Here is a 15420-nt window from a genome sequence, read left to right as displayed (position 1 = left end):
AAAGTTTATAGTCCTCAACAGCTTGAGCTACAGTTCTGAAAGCTCTTGAAACCTGCTGATAAGTCATATCCAACTTCTGACCACTAAAATGATTATCTGACTGTTGCTTATTGTGAGATGACCAGCTGATTCTTTCTGTGTATGGTTTTCAAAGCAATCTCCCTACTGATTTCCATATTGTCTTCCCTATGCTGAAATTAAAGGGGATTCTTCCACCCAGATGCAACACAGCACCGGCAATGCAGAAAAATGTCCCTATTTTCTTTCTTCAGTAGGTCACATCTTTCTCCCTGCCTATTTATTATTCTTTGGCCACATCCCTAAGGGACCAGACACTTGTTGCTCTGACCTCTGAGGGTGTAATTCTTGTAATCGGGACCTTTAATTATCTCACTAACTGATGAATATATACCTTCAGTTCATCCAAATATACCCTCAGATAATTGACCATATCAACTCTCTTTCTGTTTTTTTCACCCCACTAGATTCCAATACAGGAATGTAGTTTGGGAAACTATACCTCCATTGTTAGCATGCATCTAAATTAAATCCATCATAAATTCCATAATGAAAATATCCAACCAATAAACAATAGTAATAAAAATTACAGTTTTTTTAAACCATGTTGAATTAAAGCAAATGAATAGTTTAAAATACTACATAAATAGATGTTGGGATCTGTCTTTCAGAAATATGGCAAATATTCCATGAATTATACAAAACTCAACTTTTAACCAAATAGATGTAAAAGTTAATATGAGCCTTGCAAATTAATGCACAATACCACACTTATATATTTAACTTTAATAGTTAACTGTAGGGCTGGGGATGTGGCTCAAGCGGTAGCGCGCTCGCCTGGCATGTGTGCGGCCCGGGTTCGATCCTCAACACCACATACCAACAAAGATGTTGTGTCCGCCGAGAACTAAAAAATAAATAAAAATAAATAAATAAATAAATAAAAATAGTTAACTGTAGAGGAATATTTTGTAAAAATCTAATTTTCATAAGTTTTTAAAATTTCTCTATAGTCATGTATATTATAAAACCATAGAAGAGAAGATTTTAAACATTTAAAGTATTGAAAATATAACAAAAGTCAAACCATGAGACACTGGTATGCTGCATTATGAATGATCTTCTAATCTATCATTATGCTCTACAGCCTCTCTGTTCTGTTATTTTTATACCCATTTCAAAATTATAACTCCAAGAATGCAATTTTGTTTTGGAAAGAGAAGGTCAATTGTCGATACAATTATTCCTAAGATTTATAATAGACTATTTTAGAGCTTAGTAAAGATTCAGGTATATCACTCAGAATTGGGTGTCAGTGAGATAGATTTTAAATGTCACAGTATTTCAAAGAACTACAGGCTATAGTCAATTTGGTTATAAGCTAAATTTTAAAGTCATAAAAGAAGAGTAGTACACTTTAATCTGCACACGAAAAATGACTGAAAAACATTAGAAATGGAGTAAGGCATTACTCCATTTTGATCTGAACAAATGTATCTGTCTTTGCTCAGATGGACAATTACGAGTTGAAAAAAATATTTAATATACTATACTCACTAAAAAATTTATATATGTACATATGGTAGGTAAATATTCCTTGTCTCAAAATATATAACCAGGAAAAAAGTAACAATGATCCACAAAAATAATCCAAAACACAAGAAAAAAAGTCCTATTCTGAAAATTCTGAGAGATAAAAGATTGCTCAAAGTATTTATTGCAGAAAACAAAACAACGTTTTGTTTATATTTGGTTCAAAAGAATAAAGAAATAGATCAAATGTAGAAGAAAGTTTTAATGAGATAGAATTGAAAAACTAGCCTCTACCTCAGAGCAAAGCCTGTCCAAGGAAGGGATATCACCTTTGTACTTGGAAAAACCCACAGAGCACTCCTAGCCACAATCCCACCCTGCTAAGTTGTTTATCTACAAATAACAGGAGAGATCTGCTGCACCAGGTGTCCCTGATTCAGTCAGGCTAGGTGGGGATCCATAGCAGCCCCCTAGCAGCCACCAATCAGCAGGAGACAGGGAAATACCTGGGATACCAGATGACCCTTACCAGTAGTTTATGGTGTTGGGAAACCATGTAGTTCAGCACATACACCCTCTTGGCTTAAACCAATCAGTTCAAATGAATACCCCTTTGTACTGACCAATTACCCCTACCCAACTTGCTCCCGCCAGTGAATGTGCTAATCATATTTTAGGGTTGTTATTTTATTTTCCCGTGGTGTGTGATGATTTGCTAAGAGACACTGTGATGTATATGAAGTCCCTGCTTTCTCCAAAGAATGTATTAAACTGCTGCAAAACCTGGGCTCAGGGCCTCTCAGCATCACCAGGTGTTGTGTGTACCCGCGCTGAGGACTGAGCTAGCTCGCAATAAGCAATAAATAACTCTTTGCTGCTTACATCGATCTTGGGTCTCAGGTGGTCTTTGGGAGTCCCGAATTCAAGCATAACAGAACCAGAAAAAGAAATGAAAAGCAAGCTAAAATGAAGACACAGAGAAAATATTTCTGCCTAATAGAAATGCAAAATAGCATGAAATACGTGGAGATGATTATTAAAATATTTGTTTGTACACGTAAGGAAAAGAAATGATGATACAATGTATGTTTAAAATACCTGGAATGGCCAGAATACAAAAATAGAAGGAAAGAAAATAAATGATTGCCATAAAGTACAAAAGAGCCACTATCAACTGTAGCCAAAAAAAAAAATACATCATATAATTTCCTGACCCCTCCTCCTTTCACTCTTTCCTTTCTTTTTGAATTAATTAAATGATGGCAAAATTTGGTAAACCTAGTTGTACCCAGAAGTGAAACCAGAAAATAAGAAACAACAATTAAGATATAACAGAATGAAAATTTTCTAATATGTAAACATTAACTTTATAAAATGGAAAAAGTTACAATATTTCAAGTAAAAGATCCTAGAAAAACCAGTATGTCCTAGAAAGTTAAAAAGAAGGAAGAGGAGGAGAAAGAGGGAAAAGAAAAAATACAGAAATCCTGAAAAGTATTTTTGCTTAGGCTACTTTTTTATAATTGAGGGTATAAATGAGTCAATACATTTGAAAGAGAAGGATTAAATATAACTCTAACTTTTGAAGATTAAATTCTCTCCCTAGTGTGCTGTCTGAATACAATGAACCAAGGTGGTCAGTTCCTGTCAGGAGATGGGAGAATGGCTTGGGGGAAAACTGAACAATTTATATATAGAAAAGTTTTATGCATATTTCCATTTTGACGTCCACATTTAAGATGGTCCTCTGCATTAGATGATTTCTAAATAGCCAGTTAGAAGGTATGATGCTAGAGATAATACTATTTGTGATATTAAAAAATTAGATGTTTAAGTTAATATTCTTTTTAACTAGAAATGTGAGAAACCTATCTGAAGAAAATTTTACATTTGTGAAACATTCAAAAGTACACATAAAATAGGCATTTTCTTTTCTCAGATAGAATGCTGAATATTATAAACATACCCACTCTTTCTAATTTAGTTCATAAGCATAATGTAATTCAAGCTAAATTACCAATGAGCTAATTATGGAGCCAGACACATTGACACTGAAGTTTATATGAAGGAGAAAAAAAAAAAAAAACACGGAAAAACAGAGAATAAAATACCCAAGAAAATTTAGAGTTGGAATTAATCTCATGAGAAATTATAACTTACCAGTAAAGCCTCTGTAATTAAAACAATGTGAGACCCACCCATACCGGCCTCTACAGGGCCCAGGCACACTACACGCCTGGTCCACCCCTCCCCTGGCGGGGCACAGACCCCACCAGAGCTTAGCCTTTGGCGAAAAACAGCCCCTTCTGGCCAGCAAACTATCATGGGAGGTGGAGCCCAGCAGCCCAGATACACTCACACCAGCCTCTGCAGGCAAGCAGGGTGCACAGCTGGACCAGTCCACTGCTTTCCCAGTGTGGCAGACACTCACCAGAGCCTAGCTTCTGGTGCAAGGCTGCCCCCTCTGATCAGCAGACTCCAGTGGGAGCTGAGATCCAGCCCAAACCGCCCACATCTCAGTAGGCACAGTTCACCCCTCCCCTGGCAGAACAGACACCGCCAGAGCCTAGCCTTTGGCACAAGACTGCCCTGTCTAATCAGCAGACTTTCGTGGGAGGTCAAAACCTGTACGCCAATAAAATAGAAAATATTGAAGGCATCAACAAATTTCTGGAGTCATATAATTTGCCCAAATTGGATCAGGATGATATACACAATTTAAACAGATCAATCTTAAGTGACAAAATAGCAGACGTCATCAAAAGTCTACCAATCAAGAGAAGCACAGAACTGGACAGATACACAGCTGAGTTCTAAAAGACCTTTAAAGAAAAACTAATACCAATATTCTCCGATTTATTTCAGGAAATAGAAAAAGAGGTAGCACTTCCAAACTCATTCTATGAGGCCAGTATCACTCTGATTCCCAAACCAAGCAAAGACACATCAAAACAAGAAAACTTCAGACCAATATCTCTAATGAACATAGATACAAAAATTTTCAATAAAATTCTGGCAAATCAAATTCAAAAACACATCAAAAGATCCTGCACCACAATCAAGTAGGTTTCATTCCAGGGATGCAAGTTTGGTTCAACATACGGAAATCAATAAATGTAATTCATCACATCAATAGACTTAAAGACAAGAATCATATGATCATCTAAATAGACACATAAAACGCATTTGGCAAAATACAGCACCCCTTTATGTTCAAAGCAGTAGAAAAACATGGGATAATAGGAACATATCTCAACATAATAAAGGCTATCTATGCTAAGCCCCAGGCCAACACCATTCTAAATGAAGAAAAATTGAAAGAATTCCCTCTAAAAACTGGAACAAGACAGGGATGCCCTTCTTCAGCACTTCTATTTAACATAGTTCCTGAAACACTGGCCAGAAAAATTAGACAGATGAAAGAAATTAAATGGGATATACATAGGAAAAGAAGAACTCAAATCAGCACTATTTGCTGATGATATGATTCTATACTTGGAAGATCCTAAAAGTTCCACCAGAAAACTTCTACAACTAATAAATGAATTCAGCAATTTAGCAGGATATAAAATCAATACCCATAAATCAAAGGCATTTCTGTATATCAGTGACAAAACCTCAGAAAGGGAAATGAGGAAAACTACCCCATTCTCAATAGCCTCAAATAAAATAAAATACTTGGGAATCAACTTAATGAAAGAAGTGAAAGATCTACACAATGAAAACTACAGAACCCTAAAGAAAGAAATCAAAGAAGACCTTAGAAAATGGAAAGTTCTACCTTGATCTTGGATAGGCAGAATTAATATTATCAAAATGACCATACTATCAAAAGCACTATACAGAGTTCATGCAATTCTAATCAAAATCCCAATGACATTACTCGTAGAAATAGAAAAAGCAGTTGTGAAATTCATCTGGAAAAAAAAAAGAGACCCAGAATAGCTAAAGCAATCTTTAGCAGGAAGAGTGATGCAGGTGGCATCACTATACCAGAACTTAAACTATGCTACAGAGCAAGAGTAACAAAAACAGCTTGGTATTGGCACCAAAACAGACTGGTAGACCAATGGTACAGAATAGAAGACACATGGACAAACACACAAAAATACAGTTTTCTCATAGTAGAAAAAGGCTCTAAAACATACATTGGAGAAAAGATAGCCTGTTCAATAAATGGTGCTGGGAAAACTGGAAATTTATATGCAACAAGATGAAACTAAACCCCTATCTCTCACCATGCACAAAACTCAACTCAAAGTGGATCAAGGACCTAGGAAATAAACCAGAGACCTGCATCTAATAGAAGAAAAAGTAGGCCCTAATCTTTATCATGTGGGATTAGGCCCCAACTTCCTTAATAAGACTCCTGTGGCATAAGAATTCAAATCAAGAATCTATAAATGGGATGGACTCAAACTAATAAGTTTCTTCTCAGCAAAAAAAAGAAAAGAAAAAAGAAAAAAATCTGGGAGGTGAATAGAGAGCCTACATCTTGGGAGAAAATCTTTACCCCTCATATATCAAATAGAGCACTAAATACTAGGGTACATAAAGAACACAAAAAACTAGATACCAAAAAAAAAAAAAAAAAAAAAAAACAACAAATAACCCAATCAACAAATGGGCCAACAACCTGAAGAGACACTTCTCAGAAGATGATGTACAATCAATCAACAAACACATGAAAAAAATATTCATCATTGCTAGCAATTAGAGAAATGCAAATCAAAAACACTCTAAAATTTCATCTCACTCCAGTCAGAATGACAGCTATTATGCATACAAACAACAATAAATGTTGGTAAGGATGTAGGGAAAAAGGTACACTCATACACTGCTGGTGGGACTGCAAATTAATTGGTGCAGCCAATATGAAAATAGTATGTGATTTCTTAGAAAATTGGGAATGGAACTACCATTTGACCCAGCAATCCCTCTCCTTAGTCTATACCCAAAGGACTTAAAAATAGCATACTACAGGGACACAGCCACATCAATGTTTATAGCAGCACAATTCACAATAGCTAAACTGTGGAACCAACCTAGATGCCCTTCAATAGATGAATGGATAAAAAAAATACGCATAAATACACAATGGAATATTACTCAGCAATAAAAGAGAATAAAATCATGGCATTTGCAGGTAAATGGATTTACTTAGAGAAGATAATGCTAAGTGAACTTAAGTAATCCCCAAAAACCAAATGTTGAATGTTTTCTTTGATATAAGGAAGCTGATTTATACTGGGATAGAGAGGGAGAGCATGAGAGGAATAAACAAACTCTAGATAGGGCAGAGGGGTGGGAGGGGAAGAGAAGGAGCATAGGGTAATTAATGATGGTTGAATGTGATGATTATTATTATATAAAGTACATAAATGAGGACATGAATTAGTGTGAGTGTACTATGTATACAACCAGAGATATGAATAATTGAGCTCTATATATGTTGTTATGCATTCCACTGTTATATATAAATAAATAAAATAAAACAATGTTACACTGGCATATGAGTAGATAAATAGACCAATGGGACCATGAACAAGTCCTAAAGTGAACCCAAAACATAAAACTTCAGCACAGGTTGAATTTGCCATCTCAAATCATGAACAGAAGTATTTTAGTAAATGTTCTGGGGACAAATGGATAGGCATTCAGAAAAAAAAAAGATAAAATTAAATCCATATCTGACTCTACACATAACAATGACTTCAGATCAATCAGAAATCTAAAACAGAGCTGGGGATGTGGCTCAAGCAGTAGCGTGCTCGCCTGGCATGTGTGCAGCCCGGGTTCCATCCTCAGCACCACATACAAACGAAGATGTTGTGTCCACCGAAAACTAAAAAATAAATATTGAAAAATTCTCTCTCTCTCTCTGACTCTCTATTTAGAAAAAAAAAGGAATCTAAAACAAATAATACTAGAAGAAAATGGATAAATTTCTTCTTCAGTTTGTAAAGGGTTTTAGACACATAATTCAAAATCCAGAGGAAAAAAATAAGTAAAGCATAATAAACTTGAATACATAAAAATAAAAAAATAAAGTCTGAAGAGCAAAAGAGCACCATGAATAAAATCACATGACAACTGAAAAACTTGCAAGAAATATTTGCAATACATATTATAGATAAAGAGCTAATATCAGTAACATATAAAAAATTAATAAAAATTAAGGAGGTAAATTACCAACGACTTAATACACAATTTACAAAATTAGTGTAAAATTTATCTTAACCCTAAGAAATAAAGTGTATTAAATTATACTCATAATTTAAACTAAAACTAAATTGAGAATCTGAATTTCAATTCAAAAACTGGCCAAAAAAAAAGTCTGAAAATACAATCTGTTGTTGATGCTTTGGGGGTAAAACATGCACTCATATATATAGCTGTTGAGAATCAATAGACATCTTAATTAACTTAAGAATGCATATGGACAAGTGTATTCATGGCACCATTGTATGTAGTAACCTAGTAAACACAATAGTGTGTGTTCATAGTAAATGGTTGAATAAATCATAGAAACTATACATGATGGAGAATTGGGCAGCTACAAAATGAGATTAAAAGATGATCTCTGAACCAATATTAAATTGTTTATAAGTTCTATTATTACACAAAGACTGCAAACAGCAAAAGTGTTCAATATAAGTAATAAATATAATAAAATGTGCATGCATCTGCTCACTTAGGCAAATAGAAGCACAGGAATGATAAACCTAAAATTAATGGAGCTGGTTATCTACGAAGGTGAGCATGGAACTGGGTGGAAAAATTGGAAAATGAAGCAGTGGAGAATGCAGCAGGATAGTGACATTCATTTCCATGTTCTTCTGAGTCTCATGACCATCTTAATGTTTTACACACTCAAAAATATGGGTGGAGTTGGAAAATATTATGCTAAGTGAAGTAAGCCAATCCCAAAAAACTAAAGGCCAAATGTTTTCTCTGGTTAGTGGATGCTGATCTATGATGGAGGGGGGACATGGGAAGAATGGAGGATCTTTGGATTGGGCAAAGGGGAGGGTGAGGAGAGGTTTGAGAGTAGGAAAGATGGTGGAATGAGAGGGAGATCATTATCCTAGGTACATGTATGATTGCATAAATGGTGTGTCTACACCGTGTACAATCAGAGAATTGAAATGTTACCTTCTATTTGTGTACAATGAATTGAAATGCATTCTGCTGTCCTGTACAACTAAGTAGAACAATAAAAAAATATATAAAAATTTCATCAAACTAATAAAAAAGAAACAGAGTCAGTGAGGATGGGGTAGGGAGGCCAAAATCAAATAAAAACAAACAAATGTTCTTGAGTGTACTACAAATGAATGGCTGACAGAAAGGACAGGGGAAGTATTAAGGCAAGTTGGAATGCAGTATTTTGACCTTGCTTTCCAAGCCTAAGTGTAGGAGAAAAAAGAACTGTAAATAAATATTGTACTCTAATTAGGTTGATTACAAATATATGGATCAATAACTCTAAAGCAATTTTATACATATTCTAGGTTTGAACCAATAAGTTAATATGTAGTACACAATGAGAGACAGGTTCTCTCTATTGTGGAAGAGCTATAAATAATGAAAAGTGAAGGCTTGGAATGCACCCTGTTGCCTTAGAAATGCATTGTTAGTATCATTAGTATGAGATTATAGTTTATATTTGACTAGTGTAGACACACACATACAAACATACACATGTGAATTCTGTGTTGCACACTCCTTCATCAGGAGAAAACCATCCCTGTGTGACAGGGATGATATATTCCCCCAAATGAATAGTAAAACAAAAGAGAACATTTAGGACATAGAAATCCTACCCAGGTGTAAAACTAGGAAGATAAGAACTGTTTGTGAGATTACTGGTCCATCCAGTCCAGATAGAAAAAGAAGGATAGAAGCATCCAAGAAGAATATCTCTAAGAGAAAAAAATGAACATGTTGAATTATCTGGTTAATAGGTCATCTACATCTCTAGCAAAGAGATTGTGGGCAAATTATTACTGGATAAATAGAGGGTAAGAGAAGATGAACAATAAGGACATTATTAACTTTAACAAAAATTGAAAAATTTTTCTGGAAAGGATGAGTAATCATAGTGTTTCACATCATGTTTTTCAACAACATACTGGACAAGATGATCATGGAACACATTTTTTAAAGAATAAAATGAGTAACTGGGCTCAGTGGCGCATACCTGTATCCCAGCAGCTCCAGAGGCTGAGATGGGAGGATCAAATCGCTGAGTTCAAAGCCAGCCTCAGCAACAGTGAGGCACTAAGCAACTCGGTGAGATCCTGTCTCTAAAAAAAATACAAAATAGGGTGGGCGAGTGGCTCAGTGGTCAAATGCCCCTGAGTTCAATCCCTTGTATATACCTCTTGACAGGAGAATTACAGGAGAGTTTGAAATAAACAAAGGACAGGAGAGTTTGAAGTAAACATGTTGTGATGAAGAAAGGTGCCTAAGCTAGAAAATGTGTGAAATAGATAAGGATAAAAGGTAAACATGTTTTGAGGTATTTTAGCACAAAACAAGTGTGATTTTCTAAGATAAGCAAAGATGTAAACAAGATGTGATGTAATAGAGACGATCTGTTAAGATAGGATAAGAAATAGAAATTATGGAATAAACATGTTTTTGGTTTAAAGTATTGTAAACAACTATAGTATTTAAAGGCCAGGAAGGCTGAGCTCTTTGGCCAGTTCAGACTCACTATGTGTGGGTCAACATCGAGCGAACTGAGTCCCACCAGCCTCTGTTCCTGTGCCTCGTGTGATGTGATGTGATGGAGTGAATAAACCTAGCATTCGAAAAGGCATCTCGCGTGTGGCGGCTTCTTCTTTCAAGACACGGATCGTCGGCCGGGAGAGGTTACCTGGGGCAGGGGCAGCCGTGACTTCAGGACCACCCGGGAGCGGTCGGAGGACCTCGCCGCCGTCCTTTGCTCGTGTCACCTCTGCAAAAAAAAAAAAAAAACTGGATCTTACACTGTGTATCTAACTAAATTATTATTTGAAAATCAGGACACAAAAATATTTTCATGCATTCACGACCTCAGAGAATTGGTCTTATAAAGATTCCTGTTGAAGATACTTTGGGAAGAAATCCTCAGATAATACAGGAAACAAATCTAAAAGATGTGAGAAAAGATAAGTGAAAGTTATCAATAAGCACTGTTTTTTAATTAAGGTTAATTATCATAAAAAAGAGCATATTAAAAAAAAGAGCCAGCAGAATAAAACATCAGATCTCTTTCATGGATTGGTTTGAATCCATAAAATAATTAGGAAAAATATATTTTATAATGAAAAATAAAACCTTCAAAAAAAACCAGACAATACACAGAAATATTTCTTAAATCACAAAACACTATATAAATCAGTATTTTAAATTATCTGAAACTGAGAAGGCCAACATTAAGGATAAAATATGCCTGTCATGAAACAATATTCTTTTTGGCACACTGGTTAATAGGACATTACAGAGTGGCTGAGACTACCCATAGTAAAGGCATGTTGAGTGAATTTCTAAAGAATAACTGCATAACTTTAAAATTAAAAAAGGTTTTGCCTGTGTAGACTGGTGTGGAGGAAGATAAAGTTTCAGTGCTAACAGCTCAATTTGTTTCTGTTCCACCTTAGAGCTGCAAAGGCCCCAGCATACTCTTTTCTGATCCCAAAGAAAGATCTTGAAGGACTCAGTGGAGAGAGTTTGGACATTTTATTACTCATGAGCTCCTTGGTGGCAGCAGGCCAGGACAAAATGGAGGGCCGCACTGAGCTTAGAAGCAGGGGAAAATATATACAGGACAGATTGCATGCTAACTGCTCATCTGGGTTTCTTCAGATAGTTTATATGAGTACATGACTTTACTTTGCAACCAAGGTCTTTCTGTTTTGATCCCCACCTAAGACTGGAGACAAAGGAAATGGCTAGTTTACCTCCTCCTCCCACCCACTCCCAACACATTATTGGGAGTCTGTCTTAGTTCACCTTCAGAAACAAGACTTCTAGGCATTGGCTCATGTTTATCCCAACAGTGTTCTTGAGTCAGAGCTTTTTTTGACTCACATATGTATGAGGAACTGTGCCTGTCTCAGAACTCAGAACTCCCTGGCATGTCACGTTCTGGTATATTATGGATACCGCTGGTTATTTCCCTCACATGTTGAAGTTTGAACATTAGAGAAGGACAAAGCAATCATATAGAGCAGGGCTTATTTTAAAAGGGGTAACATAGACTTCTCCCAGGAAGGAGAAGGGGGACATAGCTGGTATCCTGGTATCCCCTGAAGCAAGGTGTTCTGCCCTTTTGATATGCTCTAGGCTTCCTTTGTTCTCCTGCCCTCTTCTCCTTATCTTTCTTCTTCCTGTGTATGTGACTAGGCATTTGACTAGGCCTAGGAAATGCTCAGTGAGATGGCCCAAGGGTGGGAAACAGGTGGGCTGAAGGGGGAAGGGCAGAATGGCGCAACCCAGGACACGTTAATTAATAATCTTATAGCTCCCTTAGGGAGGGGCAACTCCTGGGACAGGTTACCTTAGCAACAGATTGGAGCAGGGGCAGATTCTTGATAAGGGTGGAGGAAGGTCTTTGAAGGAATGAATATTTCAATCCCTCAGGGACAGTCTCCAACTCCCCGGACACACTCAAATTTGGCCTCCTTGATCTGACCAGTATAGATTTACCTATCTATACTGACTACCTGTCTAATTCTGGCTTCATTACTTCAAGCTTGAATTTTTCCCATACAAATAATCATGAAGAAAACACAGACACAAAGTATCATGAGGTTATCACGTCTTTGTAAGAACAACTTCATGAGTCATAAAAGTGAGTCTATGCTGTTATTGCTAGAATGGTATTTTTTTAAAAAAAGAGAGATGATCTGTGTGTATCTTCATAAAAATCTCTCCTCTTCTCCCAGGAACTCTTTTAAGAATGGTTTCCTTAATTAGATTTTCTTCATGTGAAACAATTTCCCTATCAGCCCTGGCATGAATTTCCCCTAGTTTTGGGAAGCTGTTCAAGTTTCAACAATCAAAGGGTAAGATTAAATAGAGATTTTAACAATTGAATAAAAAGCAAAAACACAGAAACAGCATGGTATATCTATCTATAAGGCAATGTTGGCCCTCATAGAATAGGTATTATACAAAGTTCTAGCAAAATGTTAAAAACTAAACACATATATTCATTTGGTGTTCAATTGGCATTAAAAATATGATCAAGGGTATTTATTCATTTATTTTTGGCTTAAAAAAAAAAGCAGACAGGTTCTCCCTTCATGGTTTGAGGAGTGCCAACAAGGAAGCCTGACCTTGAGTTCAGACCGCAGCTGTTGGGCCTCCCTCCACCATCAGCCTTTATCAAAACCCACTGCAGACCACCTCTGTGCAGAGTACAATGCTGTTAGCATTAACACCACACAGGCCAGATGGTTCTAGCTTGTGCCTGACACAAACATTTCCCCAGGTGAACTGAAATAAATCCTTTGCCCATTCTCTTCAAAGGACTATTTCACCGCCTCTTCAATGAAAATTTTGGAAATGATATCAGTGTTTTTTCCTCAAATAACTTATTAGTTTTTGTAGTATCACAAATACGTATCCTTAAACCATATCCTATCTTTGATGGTTTAATGTTTTTCTCCTCCAAAATTTATATTGAAATTTGGTTGCCAATGAGGCAGTTTTGGGAAGTGCAATCTTTGGGAGGAGATTGTGCCAAAGGACTTCACCCTCGTGAGGAAAATTAATCATATTATAAAACCAAGTTCCTCACCTCCAGAGGACACAGTATGCAAGGCACCATATTGGAAGAAGAAAATGTCCTCACCAGACAAGAAACTTACCAGTGGCTTGACCTGAAACTTCCTAAACTCTAGAACTTTAAGCTAGTAAGTTATATTTATAAATCACCCAGAATCAGGTATTCTGTTGCAGCAATACAAAATGAACTAACACAGTGACAATTTCTATATGTGTTTTTAAATGTCTCAAACACATTTTAAAATCAATAGATTTGAAATTCAACTCATGAATTTTTCCAAATCTGGTAATACTGTAACCAAGTGGTTTGTGATGAAATGTCATTCTTTTACTCTTAACCTCACATGGAGTTGATGTTCAAGTGTTGATACACTTGCCTTCTACACATCTCAAGAGTCCACCTATTTCTGTCCAACTTGACTGCCAACTCTCGAATCTGAACAGTCCTTACCTTTAACACTACCTCAGTAACCTCTGTGACTCATTTTTCATCCCAGCTGCCTTCTCTTAAGCTAGTTATTTCCACATAGGTAGGTTATCTTTTCAATAGGTAAATCTAAACACACCAGTTTTCCCCTTGTACCCACTTAGAATGTGTCAATGCAATTTACTATTCTTAACAAGAAGAGGTAAATTTGGAACACGCCCTACACATTGTAGCTGGGGCTTACCTCTCATGCTTCACAGTATCCCATAATAACCTCATTATTTTTTAAGCTGTGGTAACCACTTATTCTTTGTATTTGCTGTTCTTTCTGCTTATAACTTTCATATTTACTTTTTTCCACTTTGCAAAATTAATTCAACTAAAATATCACTCCATCATGGAAGCCTTTTTATGTATACCCTTGATCACAGACCATGTCAGGTCCATCTGATTTACGTGGCACCACTTCATATGCTTCTTCTTGATACAAGTATCCAAACTAGTTTTATATATATTTTATAATTGTGTAATTAATCTATCATTTTCATAAGTATAAATACTATAAAGGAAAATAGAACATGTCTATTTTCTTCATCATTGTATCTTCAGCACTTGGTTTAATGCCTAAAAAATTAGTTGTTACTCAAAAAACACTTGCTTAATAAAAAGTAAATAGTGAATGCCTACTATGTGTCATTAACTCTATTAGCTTAATGAAGGATACAAAGAAAAATCATATGGTCTTTCCTTGATTATTTTTTTCTTCTAATCCTACAGTCTTAGAGTCCAGTTAACTCCATATTTAAAAATAAACAAACAAACAAACAAACTTTGCTCTTCAATTCAACACTCTTAATCTCTCTTTCCTGTTTTATTTTTTCTCAGTAGCTTTCTTTTTCTAATATATTTATTAAATCATCTTATGTGGATCGTTCATTGCTCGTCTCCTCACACCAGAAATTGAGTACAAGGACAGCAGAAATTATGGTCTATTTTGTTGACTGCAGACTCAGTTTAACATTCAGTTAAAGTATTTAGAAATTGGCACTTTCTTAGTACATGTTGTGCTGCTGAAACAGTTCCTAGGGTTTATAGGGATTCAACAACATTAAATGAAAGAATGAACTAATATTTCCAAAAATAATTAATCATGAAGTGTTTTATTCAAAAGATATCTCTTAGTAGAACTGACACTTTCACCATGGTTTATCATAATACATAGCTCCTAACACTGGCTCCAAATCATGGTAGATTTTGTCCTGCATGGAGCATTAGCCAAATGTGGATACATTAATGTTTGCCACCATGTGGGGTAGAGGATGCTATTGGTATGTAGTGGGTAGAAGCCAGCATCCTGAACATATAGGACACTCCTCACAACTAAGAATCATGAGACCCACAATGTCAACAGTTCGGAGGATGAGAAATTCTGAGTTATATTCTCTGTGGCACATATCCCTATTCTCTCCATCAACTTGCATCACATATTTCTCTACTGTCAAATTCTTTTTTCATCTCTGCCCCTTCTTTTTTCTCTTGTTTGTTCTTCAGATTTTCCATATGGTTTTGATTAGAGTTATGAAAAAAAGATTCAAGTTTTTTTATAGAAGTTGCTGAATTTCAGTTTAGCAAATGTCTTATATTTTTTCTCATGTACAGCT

The 15420-nt window shown here is 35.9% G+C and overlaps 1 pseudogene; it reads right to left on the bottom strand.

Annotated features, from left to right (window-relative positions):
- LOC101965250 (dolichol-phosphate mannosyltransferase subunit 1-like) overlaps positions 1-14010 on the bottom strand; it is an 85617-nt pseudogene extending 71607 nt beyond the window's left edge.
- Positions 14011-15420: the final 1410 nt, after the last annotated feature.

This window comes from Ictidomys tridecemlineatus, chromosome 6 (genome assembly GCF_052094955.1).
Source record: "Ictidomys tridecemlineatus isolate mIctTri1 chromosome 6, mIctTri1.hap1, whole genome shotgun sequence".
Taxonomy (NCBI): domain Eukaryota; kingdom Metazoa; phylum Chordata; class Mammalia; order Rodentia; family Sciuridae; genus Ictidomys; species Ictidomys tridecemlineatus.
The sequence above is the reverse complement of the archived record's forward strand: the minus strand, read 5'-3'. Positions and strand labels throughout refer to the sequence as shown.